At 41.3% G+C, this 15,199-nt stretch overlaps 1 protein-coding gene across 2 annotated transcripts in view; it reads right to left on the bottom strand.

Annotated features, from left to right (window-relative positions):
• The window catches only part of ZNF536 (zinc finger protein 536), a 347,404-nt gene that overhangs the window by 63,480 nt on the left and 268,725 nt on the right, over positions 1-15,199 (bottom strand). The window lies entirely within an intron of this gene.

Raw genomic sequence — 15,199 nt, 5'->3', positions numbered from 1 at the left:
TGGCCACAGTCAAAAATACATTAAACACACACAAGCATATATATGCATATGTGTATGTATAAGACTGTGAACAAATGCATTAAAATAAAAAAGACAAAATGCAGGAGCTCAAATATGTCTGCCACAGTATATTGCCAAGGGATGAGGGGGGAAACAGGACGCAGTTAGACCAAGAGTCCTTAACTGTGGATACAACCAGACCCACCAAAAAACCCCCAAACCATTGAGATGCAGCATGAAGCATTAGAATCTTTGAATACCTGATCTGATCCTGCCATCAGGTAGATAGACACCAGCTCAAATGCTCAGAGGCTGTGTGAAATTATAGACAGAAATCTATAAGTTCACAGGAAAAAAAATGCTAAAGGCATTTTGATCAGCCTAAGAGGTTCATTGCTAGGAGAAGGCAGTAATACTGCACGTTAATGAAAGCCTGAACCTATCACCTGCTGTAATAATTATCATGCTAATATGGGGGGTTGCCTCAGTTTGTGGGTTTTGGCATTCCCTTTGCTACCAGAAACTGCAAATTCAAACACTGTATGTGTAACACAAATGAAAAATTCAAGAAATAAATTATGTTTGTATTTTTTTTTTCCCCTCATTTTTACTTTTAAATTTCCTTTGACTAGGTGAACCTCAGGCTGTAGAAATGCACGCAGGCATTGTAGCTACACAGATACCTGCATACAAATCTCTGCTGTACAGGAAACACACAAACACTAATCCATTTTCTATACAAAATGTAAAACTTCACATGTTCTGTTCAAGCTCATTACTGACTAGTATCTTAAGCTTGTCAAGTGTTTTAAAGGAGCTTTCCAAGAGAAGTTTGTAGTTAAGCATATGGTAAGCTCGTCCAGTCCATATGACTGGTTGAGCATCGACCACTACTGTTGATACAGCTTCCCTCAATATTATGACAGTGTTTGTCAATGAAAATTAGATAGCTGTCAAACTTTTCCCACTAAACTTACGGCATAGCACTAGGAGAGAGCCAGCTTCATGACTCAAGCCAATAAGGGCTCTTCTAAATACTTCTCTATTTTACCCATTTGTGGAAGCGTCCCTGTGGATTTATTCCTGACTTTTGCAATAACCAATAAAGGCTTTCCAGCATTTTCTGTGAAAAAAATCTGTGAAGCTATATTTAATGTATTTATTGTATTTTTTTCTTATATTCTGTGAAAATCACACATGCAAACAGCCGCAACATTATATGGGCAATCTGTAAGCGCAGGTGCATTTACAGACAACAGAATGAGCAGTGGGGCTGTGCCGAACATGAGGAATCACACATGGATGTAACACGTCCTGCTTGCATATACAAATATCTGCTCAAGTTCATATTTTGAGGGTCAGGGAGAAAAAACCATATAATGAAAAAAGGTCTAGAAAACCCTGGACCAAACAGGTCCAAAAATAACACTCATAGCTTTTCTGTCTTTAAAATAATTCTAAGGAGTTAGTTGATGAAATGTTGCATGTTTTAAACAAACATGCTGCAGCTTTCTTTCTTCCCTTTGAATTTTTTTGCAAGTGCTGAGAAACAACCCCGCGAATAAAGTACTTTACAACTTCACTGAGCAGTGAAGGCTGTTTCTTAATCAATCTTAAACTTAAAAAAAAAAAAGCAGCATTATATCCATTTGTAGCTTTTTTGAAATACCACATTAAAAAAAGGTGTAATGGAAGACACCAACAGTGAATAAGCAGTCTGGGGAAAAAAAAAAAAAAAAAAAAGAAAATATATAGATGCATATACCAAGAAAAACATGGCATTAATTGCAGTAAGCGATGAAAGACAGTTGCCACTTTTATTGGGTGTTATACCATCTCCCTTCTACACGTGAATCTAGTCTCAGCTACCAATGTAGGAAAATACCATAAGACTGATTTAGAAGATCATTCTAGAATTGTACTTCTTCACCTCTGTTCTCCTTGCCTGTCCTGAACACGTTTTTCATTAGATGATACAGCCAGCACCCCAGGACCAGCAAATCAATCCTATGTGATATATACTGAAGTGCACCACCAAATTTTAGAAGCCTCCCCTGCTGCCAGTGTGTCAGCTTTGGCCAAGCAAACCCCACAGGGGATAAGCCAAGGCACATTCCCATGCCTGTCATGGGTGATTTTCAGAGGCCAGAAAAAGCCAAGTTCCAGTTTCCTCTCTGTGGGATAGGAGGCACATCGGGTCTGCTGGAGGGGGTTTCCAGTTTTGCCCGGGCTCACTGGTTCACAAGATGCCATTACAGGTGGTAGAGGCTTTCCAAGCTCAGCACCAGATGAAGTAGCTCCAAAACTAGGGGCCACTGTACCCTGGGACTTTTATCTGTAACTCCTATTGCATTATTAAGGCAGTCCTGCTCAAACAGATGGGCACTCCTTCCATCCAAACACAGGAGCTAGTAAATACCTTGCATCTCCATACCCTTCCACAATAAGGGGCTTCAGTTTGATGTTTCTACTCTAACAGATCAAATTCACATGAAGACTGTGGTGCTGTAGAAAAACAGAACTCAAGATGCTGTTCTCATTTCTAATCTGGGGCTCCAGGAAGACAAATCAGCAGCAGCAGGGCTTTTCTCCTTTTGGGAACCTTTTGAAAGGGATGGGATAGTGCTCAAGGTCATTGGCTTCGGTGTTTCTGACAAAATTATTTGTCTGCTCTTAAATTCAATGGGCAATTTCAGTTGCAGCCACTTCCCAAAGGCTAAATTTGGCAGTTTGTAATACTTAGTCAGTCTGTTGGGAAGGCAGCAATGTCCCTAAAATACAGATATGGAATTAAAATATGGAGCAGAACAATGGCTCTATTTGTCTCTTATATGGAGACACATACACAGAGATTACTCAGATGGAAAAAGGGATATAAGAAGAATCCCAGAAATGACAAGCACACATTAAGCATCATCATGTTTTAGACTGAAATATTTCTTTGAGAAATTAGTTGCAACTCAGAGCCGTACCTCCACAGTACACACATGGTATGGGTACCCTGAGCAATTGGAGCAGAGATTAGCTGGAAACTCTAGCAGAGAAAAATGGGAGAAGGCTGATACATATCTATGTTCAAAGGTGATAATGTCACCCTGGCCCATCACAATTTTAGTAGTCTGATGGTGGAATTTAAGTCTCTCTCATATCAAGTACACAAAGAGGTACATCTTGGCAGTATAACAAAAGCCAGTGTGGGTGGCAAGGTAGCTGCAAATTTAAGCATGAATGCTCTGGATGTGGGGGCTTGCACCTGATTACCAGATGCTTCAAGCAGATGGCCAGGGAGAGGAGAGAACAAGGCTCATGGTTGCTTTGATAGGGTTACAAAAAGCACCAAAACCAGAGAACAGGAAAAAAAGAAAGCCTCCCTGACTGCACAGGGTATCATATCGACAGGGCCACTGAGACATGACATGCTCCACACCAAATTTGAGAGGTGAGTCTCAGAATCAGGCTGGTGGTTAAATAGCAGCAGCAAATCTGACGGAAATTGGGTTGGGGGGGAAGGGGGGGGGAAGGGCGGGGGAAAGAAAGAAGAAAAAGATTACTACTATGCAGAATAGTGAGCTGTTGTTTAAGCACAAGATATCCTTGGGTTTTTCTCCTTTGGAGGAGTTCCTCCCAGAGGAGGCTTTGCACTGATGTATCATTTAGTATGTGTAGGAGTCAATATAGGCTTTTTCTTTGGGGCTGTGAATGAGCTTTCCTGCAAGCAGTCAGAAGTGCCAGGGCTTGTTAAAACTAGAACAAAACTGCAAAGGACAAATAAAAATGCTCATTTTGCTCACTTTTCAGGAAGATGGTGGCAAGGGTTTGAGAAAGAGTATTTCCACTTCACACAACACAGAGAATTTGACTATTTCACCCTGACGAGTAACCAGACGAGATTCAGTTGAGCAATATACCTCAATGATTTGAGCAGTATTTGTGTAATGGGACATCTGATCCTGTCTCTGGACCATTTGTTCCAGTGCTGCCAAAGCACAGGTCTGGCTGGTACAGGCAGACAGGGTACCTGAAAAGACATGAGCTTCCCTGCCCTGATGTCCCTAATAGCAGAGTGTCATAAACCACAGGTAACCAGTGACCTGAAATCATTAAAAATCCATGTTCATCACATTTCTCAGGTGAAAGTGGCTTCAGAAGGGCATCTTGGCTAACCTCCCTCTCTGATCAGTGCACCCTGCCAGCTCCACTGCTCTGTGTCCTTTCAGTTTAGTATTTTGCTCTCCACAGCTCCCTCCTACTATTTCTGAGGAACACACATAGAGACACATGCCCTCTGTACTCATTGCCAGTGGCCAAACTGGTTCTTCCATACCCGAGTGCTACAGAAACATATGGCAGAGATGGAAACATCTCACTGAGCACCTCAATACAGCACTCATCTGACACAACCCCTACAGAGCATGCAAGGCAAGGGGTCCAAGCCCACATTCAGAATTATAACATCAGATTCATGCTGCCAGCCTCCACAAAACCTGCATTGCCATTAAAAAATACTTAATGTGCTGCAATGGAAAGATGGAGTTGTTAGGAGTGATGTAGCGGTGGCATGCTGTCTTCAGGACTGATGAGCCCATAAGCCTTGTCTTGCACCTCTCTGGTGGTTGCAAACCATGGCCAAGAGGTCTGGTGAACCTGGGATGGGATGCTCAGACCTCAGAGGAGAGTCAAAGCAGCAACCCCTTGCGCACAAGAATACAGAGACACCATCCCAGTCACAGGAACAGTTTATTTGACATCTGGCAGCCCAACAGGCACATTTCTAGGGGACCAAAGGGTTCAGTTCACCCCCACCTCCCCATGGTGCCCACTGGTACTTGGGAGCAGAGAGAAAGGGCAGCATGGGGAGAAGCAACAAGGATCCTTCTTACTGTGGCCTCTCTTCAGTGCACTAATCATTGCAGCACATCCGCTCCACATTACTTTTCCTTCTGCACAAATAATTAAGAAACACCTGTGTTCTTTTCATTCAATAGCGCACGTTTCTGAGAAAGCCACTCTTTTAAGCTTAGATTATTTTCTGTTACTGCAATTCAGCTGACAAAATAACAATGACTCACTTTGCCAAGGACTGAGAAAGGGGGGGAGGGAGAGGCTATCAACCATACTGCTAAAAAAAAAAAAGAAATCAAATCAGTATTATTGAAAATGAAAAAGGAACAACCTCTACATTTATCTCCTTCAAAATGGCCGGTGCCCCCATGCAACTTTGAAATCTGAATAAACTCCTGGAGGTGACTCTTTGCCAACATTCGCTCCGATGCCAGCTTTCTCACAAACGAACAGCTTGTATCTCCATGAAAACCAATGGATGGAACAAATTGTATTAAATTATGTAAAATGATACTAAAGAGCACAATCTACCAGTAAAAAAAAAATTTTAAAATTGGAAAATCTTGTTTTTATAAATTTGAGAAAATTGTAAAAGATAATTAGGAGGAGGAAATGTTAAAGTTTTATTGCACTTAAAGTGATGTCTCATGGCTTTAAGCAGGAAATGAGATTTATTCTCTCATAGGTCAGGCACACATAATTCTTTGATGTCGTGACACCTGTGGGTTATTTAGTCTTCCTCATACTTCAGCGTGTAGAGAAATCCCATCTCTATGAAGCTGAATGTAGCCCTGTGACAGTCTCACACTGTAGGAGCTGTCAGTGCACATTATGTTCCAAATTTCCTTCTACTTCTCGGAGACCTTTTTTGGAGGGGGAAGGGGATGCAAGTAACTGCAATTAGCACCAAATTTGCTATATCCTCAGAAAATGATTAAGGATACGTTCAGCACCTATTGGAGACTTTTGCAATTTAAACATACTGATACGTCCATGCAAAGAACTTTCTAGTAACTTTACCTGAAATGAGTTTTAAATTGATAATTTCTGAGCATGAGTCAGTTAATCATGAACAAAAAGATCTATTTCTGTATCCAGGGTGGCAGAGAGGGTGAGCTTGTGAGAGCTTTTGGCTAGTTTGAGACTTTAAATGACACTACATTGGCATACAATAGGATGCCGTGATTCAGGGCTTGTCTGCATGGGCATTATTTCTTCCCCTTCCTCCTCCCCCCCTTTTTTTCCTCTTTCTCCCTTTCCAGTGCAAGACACCAAAAAGCAGACTCATGAGTCTTGGCTGCAACAGATAGTTAATTTATTCCACAACTCCATTAACTCAGTGTACATTTAAACCTTCCTAACCTATCTCTGGAAGGATATTTTTATGCCACATGAGTGAGGGTTAGCTTTAACTCTCAGTTCTAACACACAGCTCTCCACTGGAGACTTTTGCAATCCAAAAAAAAAAAATATATATACAAAAAATAACTTCTGCAGCCAGTAAAGCACATACAAGAACTGCTCAGCAGGACAAATGAGCATTGTAGCTTCCATAGTCACATACACCACAGGGAGCCTCAACTAATTTCCACTCTCAATAGAGCTTATACAGACCTGGGAGCTTAAAATTGTTCCTGTCTTTCCATTGAATAACACTGGGATCCTATAAAAAAAGACACTCCTTTCCTGAAGGGCAAGAGGAATTTGAAGGCCTCGGGGATGCAGAGGGAGAAGTTTCTCTGACCCATTCCTATTTTGCTGCATGGTGGCTGGTGGAGCCAAATACACCCAGGAAAACACAGGAGCTTTCTTATCCCACCAATGCCTTGAACCCCACCTCCACTGCTGGAAAAAGAGCCCACACGAGACTGCCTAAGCATGGGAGCTGAGGGCAGGATTGCCTTCTGGAAAAGAACTGTGCTGTTGCTGTTTTTGTGAACAGGTAGTGCTTGAAAGCTGGCTTTGAAGGGTTAACGCTGTGACTTGACAAATAAAATCTCCCCTTCCATGTAATCCAGTCGCCACCACAGCCTACCCTCGTGACTCACAGCAGCTGGAGTTGCTAAACTGGCAGCGTCGCAGTGTGGCATCAGGAAATTTAAGATAAAAAACATATACAATGTAAAAATAATCCTAATAAATTCTGGAACATGTAGACGTGTAAAGCTCCATGTGCTAAAAAAGCATCCTGCTAGAGAAACTATTTTTAAAAAGGCTATTAGGAGGTGTGAAAGCAAAGCTGTCTATTATGTTTCTAAAGAAAGGCACCAAATGCTTATTTTTCATCCCGATGAATTCTGAGTGACTGTGTTTGACAGACAGTTAGCACAAGGTCACTACCAGTCAGCGGGCTGCTGGCCAGCTGAGCATCCCTACACTGGAGGGACCAGACACTTGGGGAGAAATCTCAACTTGCCGAAACAACGTTGGTTTAGATATCTGAATGAAACAGATCTCAGCTGCTGTTTTCTGGGCTTCTCTTCCATACCTTTTCTTATGCAGCAAGATAATTTGATATATATTTTTGTCATCATTAAAATCCAGCAGCTCCCCTACTTATGTGTTTTTCATGTGGTAAATCGAGGGAATAATAAAGGATAATAATAAAAAAATAGATGGGAAAAATATTTCCTTCCCCTCTGTGCGACTCCCACTGCAGACAATGCAAATCCCACAACACATGTTTGCAGGAAAATCAGAGCACACTCAGGGCTGGAAGTGCAAATTCGTCTCATCTAAATGATTAAACTAGTAACAGTCATAAACAAGGAGCTTTTCATCCCACCAATTTTGGGACGGGTTAGTGCTTTTCTCCAAACAGTCTTCAAATAGTTTATGCTAACCAAAATATCCCTCCAAAAACACAGCCTTGAAGTGACCAAATAAATAAAAAAAAAAAAAAAAAAAGGATTATTTCCAGCGGGAGAAAGCAGCACATGGACAGGAAGCAAACTTTGAGGGGCTGTGGTGGGGTCCTGACAAAACAGGCTAGCTCCAGGTCACCTTTTTGTCCACATCGAAGTTGTCATTTCATTTTATGTCCAACCTGCAGCAAAACTAGTGCATTCAGAAACTCCTTCCTTTTGCTTTAATTCCTGTCATTTCAGCTAAAAGTGCTGTCAGGTTTTTTGGTTTTAATTTTTTTTTGTTTGTTTGTTCATTTAATGCTGACTCTCTAACTATTTAAATTTGCAGACTTTTTTTTTTTTTTTTTAATAAAAACAGTTGGAGGAGGAGCTTTAGGACAGCAGTTTTCAAAGGAGATGGACTTTGCTCTCACATTTCATCCTTATCAGTTGCCCATCATCTCATGGTGAAAGACGAACACTCCCATTTCTCATGCTTTTTCCTCCCTGAAGGTGCAGGCACTCCTAGACTTCTACTGAGTCTTGATACACAACTCCCGAAGTACCAGGAGGATTTTCCTGGTCTATGGTTGCAGCTAGATGATCTTTAAGGTCCCTATCAACCCAAACCATTCTATCATTCTATGACTTCAGGAGCCTTTGAAACAGACCCAGTCTGTACCAAAAGTGCAGGGACATCCTTAATTTGCTTTCATGCTAGCTTTTTTTTTTTTTTTCTGTGAAGTATTAAAACCGCATTTCACCATTACAATCTGCATTTTCATTCACAAACATATTTTTCATTATTTTTTATCATTTCATCTAAAATGATACACCAAGTGCTACCTAAAAAGCCAGTTTAATATTATTTCTTAAAAGGACAATATCTGACTCTGATTTCACACAGAACTTGCTGCCATGAAGCCATCAGAGTTACAATGGTATAAAATTAATATAAATAAGATCAGGATCAGCTTACAGGTGTTAGGCAACACAGTAAAAGAATACACAGTTTCTTACACGTATAGCACTCTACATGTGTTGGGAGCACTATTTAAGCACACAGCAGTTGAATGAATAAAAGAATGTCTTTTTAAAAATAAAAACAACAAAACAGTGATTTATATGTCATTGCAAAACACCATGGGAGAAATTTCTTTCTCCCCCAAATGTCGCCTGAACAATCCAGAGTACATGGACTAATGAGGACCTTCTCTGAATTCAGTGCTTCTAAAAATATGAGGACTATCAAAAATACTTATACAGGTGATAACGCAGTTTTTCCATTAGACTTTTATGCAAGAAATTGGGCATGATTCAAAAAGAATAATTAAAGTCCTACATGGACATATATCTGCCTCAGGGCAGACCTTTTATGTTGTTTTGCATTCCATGTGTCACTCAAAAGAATTGCAACTGGGAAATGATGTTGAACTAAAATAAGACAAGAACACATTGACTAAAATTATACCCTGTCCAATTTGCTGACACCCCTTTAGACATCTCGCCATGACTGCTCTGGTGCAACCACTGTTCTATGTATGGGTGACATTTAAACTAAGCATAGTTGTACACCGAAATCAAATAAAGGATTTGAAGACTCACTCCCTCCCCCCCCCCCCCCTTTTTTTTTTGTTACTGAAAAGTACAGGGGATTTGAAAGCAGAAGAAAAAAAGACATAGTGTGGTGATCTGCTTTTGTTATCCTGTCTAGGAAAAGCATTGTTGGTTTTCTATAATTAATGTATTTGGGTAAGAATAATCAGATTAGGAGGCTGAATCTTTAGCCTTCATGTGCCCAAAACTCCTACAGAAGCTAGTGGGGAATTTCAGCTCACAGGACAACAGGGCTGAGCCTTTATTCTGCAAAACCAGATTTCCTGAAGCCGCAACATGTGGACACATTTAAGTCAGATATTCTTTGTCCAGTGCATGGTTTGCCTGGTTCAACTGGCTGTAGATTCAGAGCCTGGGGTGGCGCAGGACAGCAGCTCACCTTCTGGGGGTACCAGTATCCCACCTGAGCCCTTGTCATCCCAGCAGCCCTTCAGAAAGCAAAGAGCACAGGATGAAGAGCCAGGGATTTTTATGATACATTAAATCCTTTTTTAAACCACTCAGAGCTAAATTTAACACATCCTCTGAGCACTACCCATCCTACCTTTCCTTCCCCACCTCTAGCCTTCTCTTTGGCTGTTTTGTTTTCTCTTTCGTTTCACTCACTTCCTTAATTAAGTTGATAATGTAATTATGTCACAGCTGTAGCATCCTCCTCTTGCAGAGGTGGCTGGATTTCTGCAACTTCAGTCTGTTTGATGGTTGATTGATAGGTACAGAGATAATTGCAACTTTTCAGAAATAAGTTGTAAAAGGAAGGTACTGGTCATGGCACAGAGAAGACCAACGTCTGGCATTGAGCACATCCTGCTTACTTTTCACAGAAAGCAAGAGCTATGCAGAGGAAGGGGAGCAGCAGGGAATGAGGGTTTTTAATGTAGAGTTCTTGAGTGCTAGGAGACAGAGAGCACTTCAGCTGGGGGAGGGAAGGAGACAGCTTCTCTATCTCTCATTAACGGCCAAGGCAGAGCAAGAAAGCAGACAGTTCAGTACAATCTCAGCCTCTATATCACCTCCCCCCCCCCCCCCAAAAAAAAAAAAAAAGAACAAAAGGGGTTGCACTGAGCTACTGCATATTGTTAAATGGAAAATCCTGATATCTGAACAAAGGGTTCAAGCTAATTTGACAGATAACTCATAATCAATATATTTACCTTCCTATTTTTCTAGGGTAGAATTTCCTGCGAGGTACTTGATATATGGTAATAGAAGAATACTATCCCTGACCTTTTATTACATATGGAAATATTTAAGTGTTTTACACCTACACATCACAGCATATTAATAGGATACAATCTAGGAGAACATTTAACCAAGAAGAGGAAAAAGCTTCACCAACTATTCAAACTTCCAGAAGAGGATCAGAAGTAGCACTTGCCCCTATGAACAAACAAAATGTATCTACTGGGAAATGTAAACAGAGTCAGCATGAATCACAACACCTATCATGTTTTAGAGCAAATCCACGAGGACATGCATATTCCAGAAATAAAGCCTATTTAGCAGGAGGTCAAGGTTGCACAATGAAGCAAGCAAAGAGCTAAAACCTGGCCTTTCTTCCTTTGATGATGGCCCGCTTGCTCCTTCTCTTTTCATACACTACCACTGTGCTCTTCTTGATATCCTGAATCTTTCAGTGTGCACTTAGGGGATGCATACGTGGAAAACACGGTTCTCCTTGTGGTGCCTCCATGTGCAGCACAGCCTGCCTTCCCTTCTGATTGCTGGGGGGATCATTACTAAAAATACCACTCTCAAAACATTACATGCACACACTAAACTTTGATCTTCCAAGCTTTTCTACACCATCTTTGAGGCTACAGTTTTTATAGGTGGCTGTGTGTGTTTCAGTGAAGGGAGAAGAGTGGGATGCCTTTCCCTGGCGTTTCTGATATCCTGTAGAGATATTATCACATGCAGCACTGGCATAAGACTTTGCAAAGCTGTTTACAGAGATTTGGTTCTCCCAGGGAGCAAGGTGTTTCTGGTATTTAGCACCCAGTGGTGCCAGCAATTAAAATAGAGCACATTTTATGGAACATATAGAACATCATATTGCTGGTGCCAAGTCTTCATAGGATCAAAAGACATGTACCTTGGACATACCCACAGTAAGCCTTTCATCTGGCTCAAGTTTCCCCACAAGGAGAAAATCACTAAGTTTGCACAGCTGCAGGCCAGGTATGACCATAACTATTACCAGGATCTTTGACCATCTTCTGTCTCACATGTGGTCAAGTCACGAACAGGCTCTGACATAGCCACCATGTTAACACAGCTGCATGCCTCTGAAAAATGCATTTTAGAAGCAGTTACTCTTCAGTTTTCCTATGCAGAAAAGAGATGCTCAGATATTTCCCAAGAATCATGCAAATTGTATGCAGTTTTCTATGGCTTTAGGGAGGCAAACCATGGGAACAGGATCACACCTGGTGCTATTTTGATTTTATGGTATTTGGGAAGATGACTTCTAGTAGGTATCTGCAACCAGCACTTCAAAACTGTTTCACAGAACCATCATTGTCCATACACCTGTTCAGGAACCAAGAATCAGACGTGGGCGCATCAACTGTGTGCTCAATGTTTCTGATAATTAAATCATTCTAGCAAAAAAGTCAGCTAGATAAACAATCTCCAAAACATACCTTGAGAACTTTAAAGCTCTGTTATTGCAGGCCCGGACAGTATTGACACTTCTTACCACTTCCATGCTCCCACAGCTTTAATGTATTTATCATGCATCATTTAGATACATTTCTTCTTTAAAAAGCAGAAATACAGAAAGGAAGGGAAAACACACCCAAAAAAAAAATAAAAAAAAAAATTCAGTTTTCATATCACAGCACTGGTTGTTAGGCAGGAGATAGCTCCTGGGAAAAGATCACAAGCCCAGTCTTTTTGCATCTCAGGGAGCCCTGTGTAGCCAGAGACAGTCAGCCATGCAGCCCTTCAGGAAGGAGGGAATCTGTGCCCTCTACCATGCAGGAAACCCAAAAAGCAGAGGTGCGGTCTTCAAAGGAGGGCTCCATTACTGGCTGCCAAAAAAGTCTTCCACTATTATGAAATGGAAATTATTTGTAAAGCAAGGTTAAAGGTCATACACAGGCATTCGCTGGGAATTACTGACATAGGTATGACATAGATGATAGCCAATCAAAAAGCAATTTTATAAACATTGTTATTAAATAGTAGGGTAATTGCTTTAAGTACTGGAGGAATGTCAGGGTCATATAAGACTTTTGTTGGTGTCACAGTTTTTCATTTGACACTTACTCGATCAATGACACTTCGTATATTTACTCTGAAATGTGAGCTGTGTCGCCATCCACATACCACACGCTACCCCATACTTATATAGAAATAATTTCTGATTTTTATTTCATTCACTAAGTATCCAGCAATGCAGGCGTCAAAGCTCTCCACACATGAAAGTATGGAAGTAATTAGGGATTATGTGGTAAGTGTACAAACATAGTTTATATTACTGCATATTAGAAAGGACCCCTTTTATAGCTGCCTTTGTCAATTTGACAGAGCAAAGGGTTTTAATGTACTGTAATAAGAAATGTAAGAGGGGGCAAAGGACAGCATGGCTCTGATGCCTGTTTGCAAACTGCCTGGCCCTGAGGTCCTCCCTCTCTCCTACTCATCTATGCTCCATGCTTATTCTATGGCCATATACACTTTAACTGAGTTAATAGCAGTCTGGGGGGATGATGCTGGGGGAAACCCCTTAAATGCATGTTGTCAGCTGCCCCCAGATCTTGTAACAGAGTTTCCACCAGGGCAGATGCTTCCAGAAGACAGCATGGTACAGCCAATCAGAGACACAATTTGCATGATAAAATGTCTTTTAGAAATTCTTTTACTTCTTTATTTTTGCCCTAGGCCCCAAATGCACTCAGAAACAGGTGACTGAAAATAAATAAATGCAAAAAATGCCTGCAAGGGGAACGGACAGGCAGGATGACGTCCAGGTGAGCCCCAGATCTGATGTTTCATGAGCCTGAAATTTGTAAAGGGGTTCTTGTATTTTCAGCTCATCATCAGGACTACAGAATGCCCTGAGAGGTCATGTAGCCCATGCTTGAAATACCCTGCTCCCCTCCTTTCAGTGAAAACCACCTCAGGTACAACTGCTTCTGCAGCCTTCTCATGGCCTCCGCAGGGGTAAGCAGAGGGGTGGAGTAATACAGATTGTTATTTACTATTTAGAAGGCTGACGGCATCCTTTGCTTCACATGCAGTGTAACAGATGACAATGGTGCTTCACTGCAGAGAGTTCAGAATTTAAATCATAACGTGAAACATATACTACCCAGTAACATCCCTGTCACAGTCTGTGAACTTTAGGTCAATTTAAAAAAAAATAAAATCAGATGACATAGATAAAATGCTATTTTCAATGTAACTGAAAGTAAAATTGCACCAACACCGATTTAGTGCAATTTCAAAACAGAGCCCAAAAGGAAGAAAGGAGGAAAAATAAAGGACCACAGCACATGCTTCAGAATTGGGTGAGTACACATAAAACGCAAACTGTCAATTTGGAAAGATGTGGGATAAATGCAATGTACCACTTTTGAACTTGTCTGTGTGGTGAACCTAACAGGCATCTCTCATCCTCCGGCAGGTGAGACAGCCAGCCCCTCTGCCAGCCTTGGACTTGCACCACAGAGCAAACCATGCCACAAAGGGTTATCAGGTAGCACTAGATGGTACTCAGGGAAAAATCCAGCCGTAGAGTTACATGTTCCTTTACCTAAAAGACTAAGTGTATTGAGGGTATGTTGGCACAGAGCTGCAATTGCCACCTGCAGCTACTTCCTTTCCCTATGGCACAGGGGCAGCTGGATGGGGAATTTCCAAGGACTGTTGCATTTGTTCTGGCCTTTTACCTATAATGCCAGGTTCATCCCTAAGATCTACAGTACACACTCTAAAGCCTGGAATAAAAAATAAGCCCTCACTGAAAATACGAAAATTGCATTTAACTGTGATTTATGCAGTAGATAATATGTTCTAGCTGCAGATTGACAGAATTGGTGGTCCCATATTAAATCTCTAACCCAAGGCATTCAGAGGCTCCTCAGCAGAAGTTTGCACTTTGGCATAAGTGCTTCACTTCCCCAGCAACAATCCAAAGGCAACTACTTCCACAAACAATGTTAAACAAATCAGCATTTCCTGATGCTCTGGAACTGCAGTAATTTAATGTGGTGGTTGCAGCTTGGCACTGTGGAAAGCCAAGCAACTGAGTTGGATAGCTCTGCAAGGGGGTTAACAGCTTTGGTCTGGGAGTTCTGATTCCCTAGAAGTTCCCACTGTGATTTTTGTACAGGGACAATAAATCCAGGCTCCGACAGGTAGCTCACATTTAAAAATAAAGTCACTGATCTCTATTTGGCATGCAGCAGAGATGTAGCAAGCATGAGGGGAAAAGATCAGTCACCAGAAAAAATGGAGTACAGGATACAGGTGATAGCTTTAGTATAATGAATTCCCCATCTTAAAACTTAGGTTTATTGCTTACAACAGACATAAGTCTAGATGGCATGATTTAGATACTCTATTTAATTCAGCATTAAAGGTTTGTGGATATTCAGGTCCTGTCACAGCTTTGAGAATTTCAGCTCCCACCCATGCCAAATCAGTGAAGTTCAGGACATCTGCCTGAACGTGAGCTCTGCTGGTTACCTCCCATCCACACCACTGCAGTTTCCACCTCCCTCACCTCTTATTGAAAGATCTAAGTGCTCGTACCATGCTTGGTGCACAAAACATCTCTGGGATTCTCTCACTGACTAATGATGGAAAGAACACAGTCAGTGGAATGGGAGCAAAGATCACAAATTTTACTCACACACATACTTGCGAGCATATGTGGAAATAAC

This window comes from Pezoporus wallicus, unplaced genomic scaffold, assembly GCF_028554395.1.
Source record: "Pezoporus wallicus isolate ANWC-B61680 ecotype Strahan unplaced genomic scaffold, APGP_CSIRO_Pwel_v1 contig_13243, whole genome shotgun sequence".
NCBI classification, from domain to species: domain Eukaryota; kingdom Metazoa; phylum Chordata; class Aves; order Psittaciformes; family Psittacidae; genus Pezoporus; species Pezoporus wallicus.
Note: the sequence above shows the minus strand (reverse complement) of the source record. Positions and strands in the feature narration are given on the sequence as shown.